The sequence below is a fragment of the Choloepus didactylus genome, chromosome 27 (genome assembly GCF_015220235.1).
Source record: "Choloepus didactylus isolate mChoDid1 chromosome 27, mChoDid1.pri, whole genome shotgun sequence".
NCBI lineage: Eukaryota > Metazoa > Chordata > Mammalia > Pilosa > Megalonychidae > Choloepus > Choloepus didactylus.
In genome coordinates this window covers 18,613,231-18,622,634 of record NC_051333.1, presented here as the reverse complement: position 1 = coordinate 18,622,634, position 9,404 = coordinate 18,613,231, and positions in this window count along the sequence as shown.

Sequence of the window (9,404 nt, the reverse complement as noted above, 5' to 3'; positions counted from 1 at the left end):
TTCATATGTTTCCAGGAAATTGTCCATTTCTTCTACATTATCCAGTTTGTTGCCATACACTTGTTCATAATATCCTCGTATAATTTTTTTAATTTCTTCAGGATCTGCAGTTATGTCACCTTTTTCATTCATTATTTTGTTTATATGGGTCTTCTCTCTTTTTGATTTTGTCAGTCTAGCTAGGGGCTTGTCAATCTTGTTGATCTTCTCAAAGAACCAACTTTTGGTGATATTTATCCTCTCTATTGTTTTTTTGTTCTCTATGTCATTTATTTCTGCTTTAATCCTTGTTATTTCTTTTCTTCTACTTGGTTTAGGATTGGTTTGCTGTTCATTTTCTAGCTTCTTCAGTTGATCCATTAGTTTGATTTTGGCTCTTTCTTCCTTTTTAATATATGCGTTTAGTGCTATAAATTTCCCCCTTAGCACTGCTTTTGCTGCATCCCATAGGTTTTGGTATGTTGTGTTCTCATTTTCATTCGTCTCTATATATTTAGCAATTTCTCTTGCTATTTCTTCTTTAACCCCCTGATTGTTTAGGAGTGTGTTGTTTAACCTCCAGGTATTTGTGAATTTTCTAAGTCTCTGATGGTTATTGACTTCTAATTGTATTCCATTGTGGTCAGAGAATGTGCTTTGAATAATTTCAATCTTTTTAAATTTATTGAGGCTTGTTTTATGTCCCAGAATATGATCTATTCTGGAGAAAGTTCCATGAGCACTAGAAAAGTATGTGTATCCTGGTGATTTGGGATGTAATGTCCTGTATATGTCTGTTAAATCTAATTCGTTTATCAGATTGTTTAGGTTTTCAATTTCCTTATTGGTCTTCTGTCTGGTTGATCTATCTATAGGAGAGAGTGATGTGTTGAAGTCTCCCACAATTATTGTGGAAACATCAATTGCTTCCTTTAGTTTTGCCAGTGTTTCTCTCATGTATTTTGTGGCACCTTGATTGGGTGCATAGACATTTACTGATTGTTATTTCTTCTTGTTGAATTGCCCCTTTTATTAGTATGTAGTGGCCTTCTTTGTCTCTCAAAACATCCCTGCATTTAAAGTCTATTTTATCTGAGATTAATATTGCTACACCTGCTTTCTTTTGGCTGTAGCTTGCAATGAAATATTTTTTTCCATCCTTTCACTTTCAGTTTCTTTGTGTCCCTGTGTCTAAGATGAGTCTCTTGTATGCAACATATTGATGGTTCATTTTTTTTTATCCATTCTGCGAATCTATATCTTTTAATTGGGGAGTTTAATCCATCTACATTCAACGTTATAACCGTGAAGGCATTTCTTGAATCAGCCATCTTATCCTTTGGTTTATGTTTGTCATGTTTTTCCCCTCTGTCTATTAATATCCTTTATTGTACCCATACCGAATCTCTTTAGTACTGAACCTTTCTCCAAGTCTCTCTGTCCTTTCTTTGTTTCTCTGTCTGTAGGGCTCCCTTTAGTATCTCCAGTAGGGCAGGTCTCTTGTTAGCAAATTCTCTCAGCATTTCTTTGTCTGTGAAAAATTTAAGCTCTCCCTCAAATTTGAAGGAGAGCTTTGCTGGATAAAGTATTCTTGGCTGGAAATTTTTCTCATTCTGAATTTTAAATATATCGTGCCACTGCCTTCTTGCCTCCATGGTGGCTGCTGAGTAGTCACTACTTAGTCTTATGCTGTTTCCTTTGTATGTGGTGAATTGCTTTTCTCTTGCTGCTTTCAGAACTTGCTCCTTCTCTTCTATGTTTGACAGTGTGATCAGTATATGTCTCGGAGTGGGTTTATTTGGATTTATTCTATTTGGGGTTCGCTGAGCATTTATGATTTGTGTATTTATGTTGTTTAGAAGATTTGGGAAGTTTTCCCCAACAATTTCTTTGAATACTCTTCCTAGACCTTTACCCTTTTCTTCCCCTTCTGGGACACCAATGAGTCTTATATTCAGACGTTTCATATGATCTATCATATCCCTGAGGTCCATTTCGATTTTTTCAATTTTTTTTCCCATTCTTTCTTTTATGCTTTCATTTTCCCTTCTGTCATCTTCCAGGTCACTGATTCGTTGTTCAACTTCCTCTAGTCTTGTACTATGAGTGTCCAGAATCTTTTTAATTTGGTCAACCGTTTCTTTAATTTCCATAAGATCATCCATTTTTTTATTTAGTCTTGCAATGTCTTCTTTATGCTCTTCTAGGGTCTTCGTGATTTCCTTTGTCTCCCGTACTATGGTCTCATTGTTCATCTTTAGTTCTTTGAGTAGCTGCTCTAGGTGCTGTGTCTCTTCTGGTCTTTTGATTTGGGTGCTTGGGCATGGGTTATCCATATCGTCTGTTTTTTTCATATGGTTTATAATTTTCTGTTGTTTTTGGCCTCGTGGCATTTGCTGAACTTGATAGGGTTCTTTTAGGATTTGTAGACCAATTGAAGTCCTTGTCTCTAATTTATCAGATCTACAGCTTTGTGGAGTACACTTTCTCTAACTAACCAGCAGGTGGCGTCCACGAGCCACCTGTTCTCCACAAGCAAGTTCTCCCCTGCTTAGCCTTTTTGGTGAGTGGGGGAGTGAGTCTTGTGGGGTCCAATTGGTGTACCAAGCTTGCGTGTGTAGTTGGTGTTGCCTGCCCTGTATATGGGGCGTGTTTCTGGGCAGTCAGGGAGGGGGGGTGGCCCTAACAATCAAATCTCCCTGGTGATCCTAGAGTTTTAAAGCTGCTGCAATAGTCTAATCCTTCAGTTCAGTCCTGCCACAGTTTGTCTCTGCCACTGACCCACAAGTCCTTGGTATTGGCGTATGGCTCCTGAGACTTGCAAGTGGGCCCCTCTTCCAGGCTGTGCACCCCAGGTCCTCTGTTGAGGGATGACTGTGCTATGTCACAGGTGAGTGCTGTCCCCCCAGGGCAGTTCTGGGCTGCTGGGCTGTGTAGGGAGGTTCCCAGTCTGCTGAAATGATGGCTGAATGGGGCTTTGTTAATTCACACTGCTCCACCTTCCCAACTCTGGGACAATCAGCTGAGGTTGCAGGGAAGGCTAATGTCCACGCCCAGTTTTGTGGTGTGTGCCTGTTATTTGAAGCACTTCCATCACACTGGGTTGTCTGGGGCAGCTCTGGGCTATGGGGCTGGTGATGGGCAGGAGTGTTTCCTGTCCACCAGGATGATGGCTGTGAGCGGACACCCCCCTTTTCTTGGGAAGTTGTGGTGTTTAGTGAATTTTCTCAGCCACTGGATTATTGCCTTTTGTCTCAGAGCTCTCTTAGTTCTGCTCTTGACTTGACCTGCCCAAATTGCAAGTCTTTGAAGCTTTCTGTATTGGGCTTCTTAGAGTACTTGTTTTAGAAAAAGGAGAAAGGATTAAAAAAAAAAAAAAAAAAAAAAGGGCCCTCCTCAGAGATCTAATGGGTTATTGAAATGCTAAGAGACAAAGCAACCAGGGCCATTAAGGAAAGGTCCACAGGGCAGAGAGATCAGCTTTTCTTCGGGATTTGCATATGCGCCTCAGGGCCTGAGCTCTGCCCTTCCCCTTTCTATGTTCACCAGAACTCCAAAAATCCTCTGCTTTTATTTTGGAGTTTTTCGTGTTGTTTTTTTTCTATGCCTGTCTCCTCTCTGCTGGGCTGGCTGCTCTCAGATTCTCTGGTTTCTCGTCTCAGTCTATCTATGGTTGGAGTTTGGATCAGTAGAATGAGTTTCCGATAAGGGCTGCCACTGCAGTTCTCCCTTCTCCTTCCCGGAGCTGACAGCCCCTCCTCCCACGGGACTGAGCCTGGCAGGGAGGGGCGCGGGTCCCCTGGCCGCAAAAACTTACAGATTTCGCTGATCTCAGCAGTTCCACGTTTTCATGAGTGTTGTATGAAGTATGCCCAAAGTCAGATTGCTCTGTGGTGTCCAGTCCACCAGTTCCTGGCTTTCTACTTACTTTCCTGGAGGAGTAACTAAAACATACAGCTCACCAGTCCGCCATCTTGCCCCGCCTCTCTATCTTTTTCATATAAGTCGAATCATACAATATCTGTCTCTTTGTGTCTGATTTACTTCCCTCAACATGAAGAGTTCAAGGTTCATCCATGTAGTGACCTGTATCAAGACTTAGTTCCTTTTTAAAGCTCAGAAATATTTCCATTTGTGTGTATTTATTTATTTATTTGTTTGTTTGTTTGTTTCAAACATGTTCCACCACTTTATTGGAATAATTCCTGTGAATTGAAACTGCTAGGGCAAAGGATATGCAAAATACACGTTTTGAGTGAAAATTCAGAAATCCCTCTAAATATAAGGCAATCCTCATCAGTCCTCTTTCCTACAACTGTACAAATATGTATCAGTATTTTTTTTATTTTTAATTAAATTCAGTTTTATTGAGATATATTCACATACCATACAGTCATCCGTGGTGTACAATCAGCTGTTCATAGTACCATCATATAGTTGTGCATTCATCACCCCAATCTATTTTTAAACATTTTCCTTACACCAGAAAGAATAAGAATAAAAAATAAAAGTAAAAAAAGAACACCCAAATCATCCCCCCATCCCACCCTATTTTTCATTTAGTTTTTGTCCCCATTTTTCTACTCATCCATCCATACACTGGATAAAGGGAGTGCGATCCACAAGGTTTTCACAATCACTGTCACCCATTGTAATCTACATTGTTATACAATCATCTTCAAGAGTCAAGGCTACTGGGTTGGTGTTTGGTAGTTTCAGGTATTTATTTCAGCTATTCCAATACATTAAAACCTAAAAAGGTTTATCTATATAGTGTGTAAGGAGGTCCACCAGAGTGACCTCTTGACTCCATTTGAACTCTCTCAGCCAGTGAAACTATTTTGTTTCATTTTGCATCCCCCTTTTGGTCAAGAAGATGTTTTCAATCCCATGATTCATCCCTGGTATGTATCAGTATTTTTAATCTTTGACAATGTAGTGCTACAAAGAACTTCAAGCTTAATCATCACATTATTAATATTCATTTGTATTTCACTTCCTTCTATGTTCTCATTTTTCTTATAATGTTTTCATTTCTCTTGAAATAATAGTTACTTTGTTACTGATTCCTAAGAGCTCATTTATGATGAATGATGTCAGTCTTCTGATTTTCATGAATTGCACATGAAATAGCATGTTTTCTTCCCATTTAATTCATTTTGCTGTTTTATTTCTGCTTGTACAGAAGTTATGTATTCAAATGTAATCATTTTCCAGAGCTCCAAAGATATATCAGGTTATCTGTGGAATTGGAAGCAGCTGATCCATCTCTAGAAGTGTGTATTTTTGCAGGCATCAAGCATGAAAGAATTATTATCTTCCATATCCTTCTCCCTAAATTGTTAAGGCAGCTCCTTCTGATTGAGGTATTTCAAATCCGTAGCAGAAGGTAGCTAAGAAAAACTATCTCCTTAAGTCATACTACCACAAGCGTCCAGTGGGTTAGAAATGGTCTCCAGGTCACGGCATGCTCTTCTTGCTACTTCTCTGTAGCACCTGGCTGAGCTTCCTGTAACACTGGGCAATGCCTATCTGGGCAGAGAATTCTTCTCAACAAGCAGGCAGCACAGCTGAAGTGCAGTTCCAGCTCTTCTTCCAGCCTCGGTGCTGCCTGCTCACCAAAATGCTGCAGAATGCGTTTTCTCTTCAAGGACAATCCTTCCTCGTCTTTTCTAGCTTCTGGCGTTTGCCAGAAAATCCATGGCATCCTCTCCTTCAGTCGTCACATGGTGTTTTTACCCCATTTATGATGCTCTCACCTCATCTCCCATCTATGTATTTATATAAACACACACATATATTTTATCCATCTGCTGATGGACATCATTTGGGTTGCTTCCACCTTTTGACTACTGTGAATGATACTCTTATGAACATTTGTGTACAAATATGTTCAGGTCCATGCTTTCAGTTCTTTGAAGGCTATACTTAGGATAGTGAGCCCATGACAAATGTCCTGTTTCATTCGCCAGTCCACCCCTCCAGACAGACTGACACAGACATATGTGCACCTAGTATGTGATGAGGGTGTCTCTTCCCTCTCAGAAACTGGGACCAGGAACCCACCTTGGAGTGCAGGCCAGCTCGGACCAAGCCAGGGAGGGGGGGCGGGCAGCAAGGGCATCATGAGATCTGACAATTTTTAACTTGACTTTTTCTTGATTCAGCACTTCCCTGTTTCTGTAACCCTTTAACTATTTTTCAGAGCTTTGAGAAAGATGTTTCTGCAAGTTCTTGCTTCTTAATGTTTCTGTGGTAGGATGGTGTCCCAAAACATTTTACACTGACGTCTTGGTTGGGGCAGATGAACTTGTAAATTTATGTCATTCACACCAAATTTTAAAAAATTTTGGTCATTATTTCTTCGAATATTGTTTCTGCAAAATCTTCCTCCAATCCTCCTAGAACTCCAATGACACAAATTTTAGAGCATTCAATACTGTCCCACAAGTTGTTGAGGATCTTTTCTATTTTTCTTTTTTAGATTTTTTCTCTGTGTTCTTCCAATGGGATGATTTTTCTCCTACCTTCGAGTTCCTCTGGCATCTTCATTCTTCTGTTGAGTTCATATATCTATTTAATTTTCGATATTGTATTTTTCAATTATAATATCTCCATTCTGATTTTTTAACCATTTTTATGCCTTTTGAGAAATTCTATATTTCCATTCATTTCAAGAGTGTTTACCTCTACCTCATGTAGCATAGTGATAAAAGCTTTCTCAAAGTCTTTGTCTGATAATTCCATCTGGCTCATCTTTTTTTCTAATACATTTTATTGAGATATATTCACATATCCTACAGTCATCTACAGTGTACAATCAGCTGTTCACAGTACCATCATATAGTTGTGCATTCATCACCAGAATCAACTTTTGAACATTTTCCTTACTCCAAAAAGAAAAGAAAAAGAAAAGTAAAAAATAATACCCCAAACATTGCATGCCCCCATCCCACCCTATTTTTCATTTAGTTTTTGTCCCCATTTTTCTACTCATCTGTCCATAAACCAGACAAAGGGAGTGTGAGCCACGAGGTTTTCACAGTCACACAGTCACACCATGTAAGCTACACAGTTCTGCAATCATCTTCAAGAATCAAGGCTACTGGGTTGCAGTTTGACAGTTTCCGGTGTTTCCTTCTAGCTATTCAATAAACTAAAATCTAAAAAGGAATCTCTGTATAGCACATAAGAATGCCTTCTAGAGTGACCTCTCAACTCCGTTTGAAATCTCTCAGTCATTGAAATTTTGTTTCATTTCACTTCTCCCTTTTGGTCAAAAAGATGTTCTCAGTCCTATGATGCTGGGTCCAGACAGCCTTGGAAGTCATATCCCACGTTGCCAGGGAGCTTCACAACCCTGGGAGTCATGTCCCACGTAGGGGGTAGGGCAGTTGACTTCACCTGCCACGTGGGCTTAGAGAAACAGAGAGGGCCACATCTGAGCAACAAAGAGGTTCTCTGGGGGAAACTCGTAGGCACAATTATAAATAGGCTCAGCCTCTCCTTTGCAGCAACAAGCTTCACAAGGGCACATCCCAAGATCAAGGGCTCATCCTACTGAACTGTCAGTCCTCAGCGTTTGTGAGAACACCCATCTGGCTTGTCTTGACTTTGGCATCTGTTGATTTTCTTTTCCCTTGAGAAATGGTCACTTTTTCCTGGTTCTTTATGTATCAAATAATTTTAGATTATATTCTGGACATTTTGGAAAATTATTCTCTGAGACTCTGCATTCTGTTAAAATTATTTGGAGAATGTTGTTCATGTAATATTCAGAATGAAAGTTCTGTTTCACCTTCTGTGGGCAGTGGCTCCAATTTCAGATCAGTTTTCAAAGGCTTTGATATGCTGCTTTGGGTTCTTCATACATGTGCCACTTTGAGGTTAGTTTGGGACTTGCATAATGGTCTATATCATAGTTCAGTTCTCAGAGTCTTTACTCTGCTTCTTTAGGTCTGTTCCACTCAGGTACAGCTCAGGGTTGAGTGTGGGAATTGTGTGAGTTCATTCACAGAATTAGGGGTTCCCCTTCCCTAGATTTCTCCTCCAGAATTTCCCCCACTTTCTCTGACTGCCAGGGACCTATTTTGTCTGTCCTCTAGAAAGAGTGCTAGAAAGAGTGGGGTTCTGTCAAAACTTTAGTCACCCCTCCACCATGCTGTCACACACTTTTGCAAAACCTAATCCACCTTTGTGCTGAGGTGGCAAAAGTAAAGAGACAAAACATAATATACTCTTTTCAGCCCCCAGTGGCCTTTTTTATTGAATCCACCAACAGCTATGGTGGTGGCAGTGCAGCTTCAGGATTGGGGTTGGCCTTGGTGAAGACCAGGAGAGAAAAAGAATTAAAAAAAAAAAAGACTTGGGATCCCATCCTCTTTCCGACTCTCTGGCATGTAGGGGTCCCTTTCTGAGTCCTTTGGCTAGAAAGAAGGGGCTTCTCTCATACTTTTTCTTATCTTTACCCGTGGCAGTTTTGGGACTAGCCTCCCTTCTCATCAGGCAAGCCAGGATATAAAGCAGGATAATACCCCAGTAAAATTGCCACCATATTGCTCATTCTTCTCATTTTACCTCCCTTCCCATCTTCCTGCTATTATTTATTTTTCTGAGCCCTCAGGTGGTTGCTTTTTGTCTTCCTTCCAGGGCATTAAGTTGTGATAAAAGAAAAACTTTTCATGCAGTTTCAGATCTCACAGCTTTATTGAGTGGCTCATGAATCGGACAGCATCCTATTCAGAAAGTAGAAGGGAGCTCTGCCCAGGGAGTGGAAAGGGGAAGCTCATATAGGGCAAACGCAGAAGCAAGTGAGGAAATGTTCAGATTGGCTGACATTGTTTCTATTTTACATGGAGGGGGGTGTCTTACAAAGTGGAGAGCAGATACACATTGGTTAGTATATATTTGTCCATTCTGATAAGCTGTGTCTACAGTACCAAAACTAGTGTTTATCTGCAATTCTGTAAGGTGCTTCCACTTTTCTCAGAAAGCCCCTGCAGGTCAGTTATTTTCGTCTTCTAGAAAAACCTTTCTCTGAACTGGGGTCCCATCCCGGCAAAGTCTATGCAGGCAGCCATGTTATTTTACTCAATAGTTGTAATCAGTGGAAGGGAGACACTGTAATAGGCTTATGCCATTTTGGTCAGTGGTGGAAGTCTGCCATCCCTATTGATTTGAAATTCCCCAATTATATATCTTACAATGGATCTTTTTCAGCCATTGTGCTTGGTACTTGACGGACTTTCATCTTTCTGACTTGTCTGTCACCTTTGAGAAACTTTCCCGTTATTTGATAATTTTCACTGTTTCATTTTTTCAGTTTTGTCTTCTTGGAATCCCTATTATCCAGTGGTTGGGAAGATTTGAACCTCTAATTCTTTTATCTTACTTTTTGTTTGTCTTGTTTCTTTTGATTTTATGAT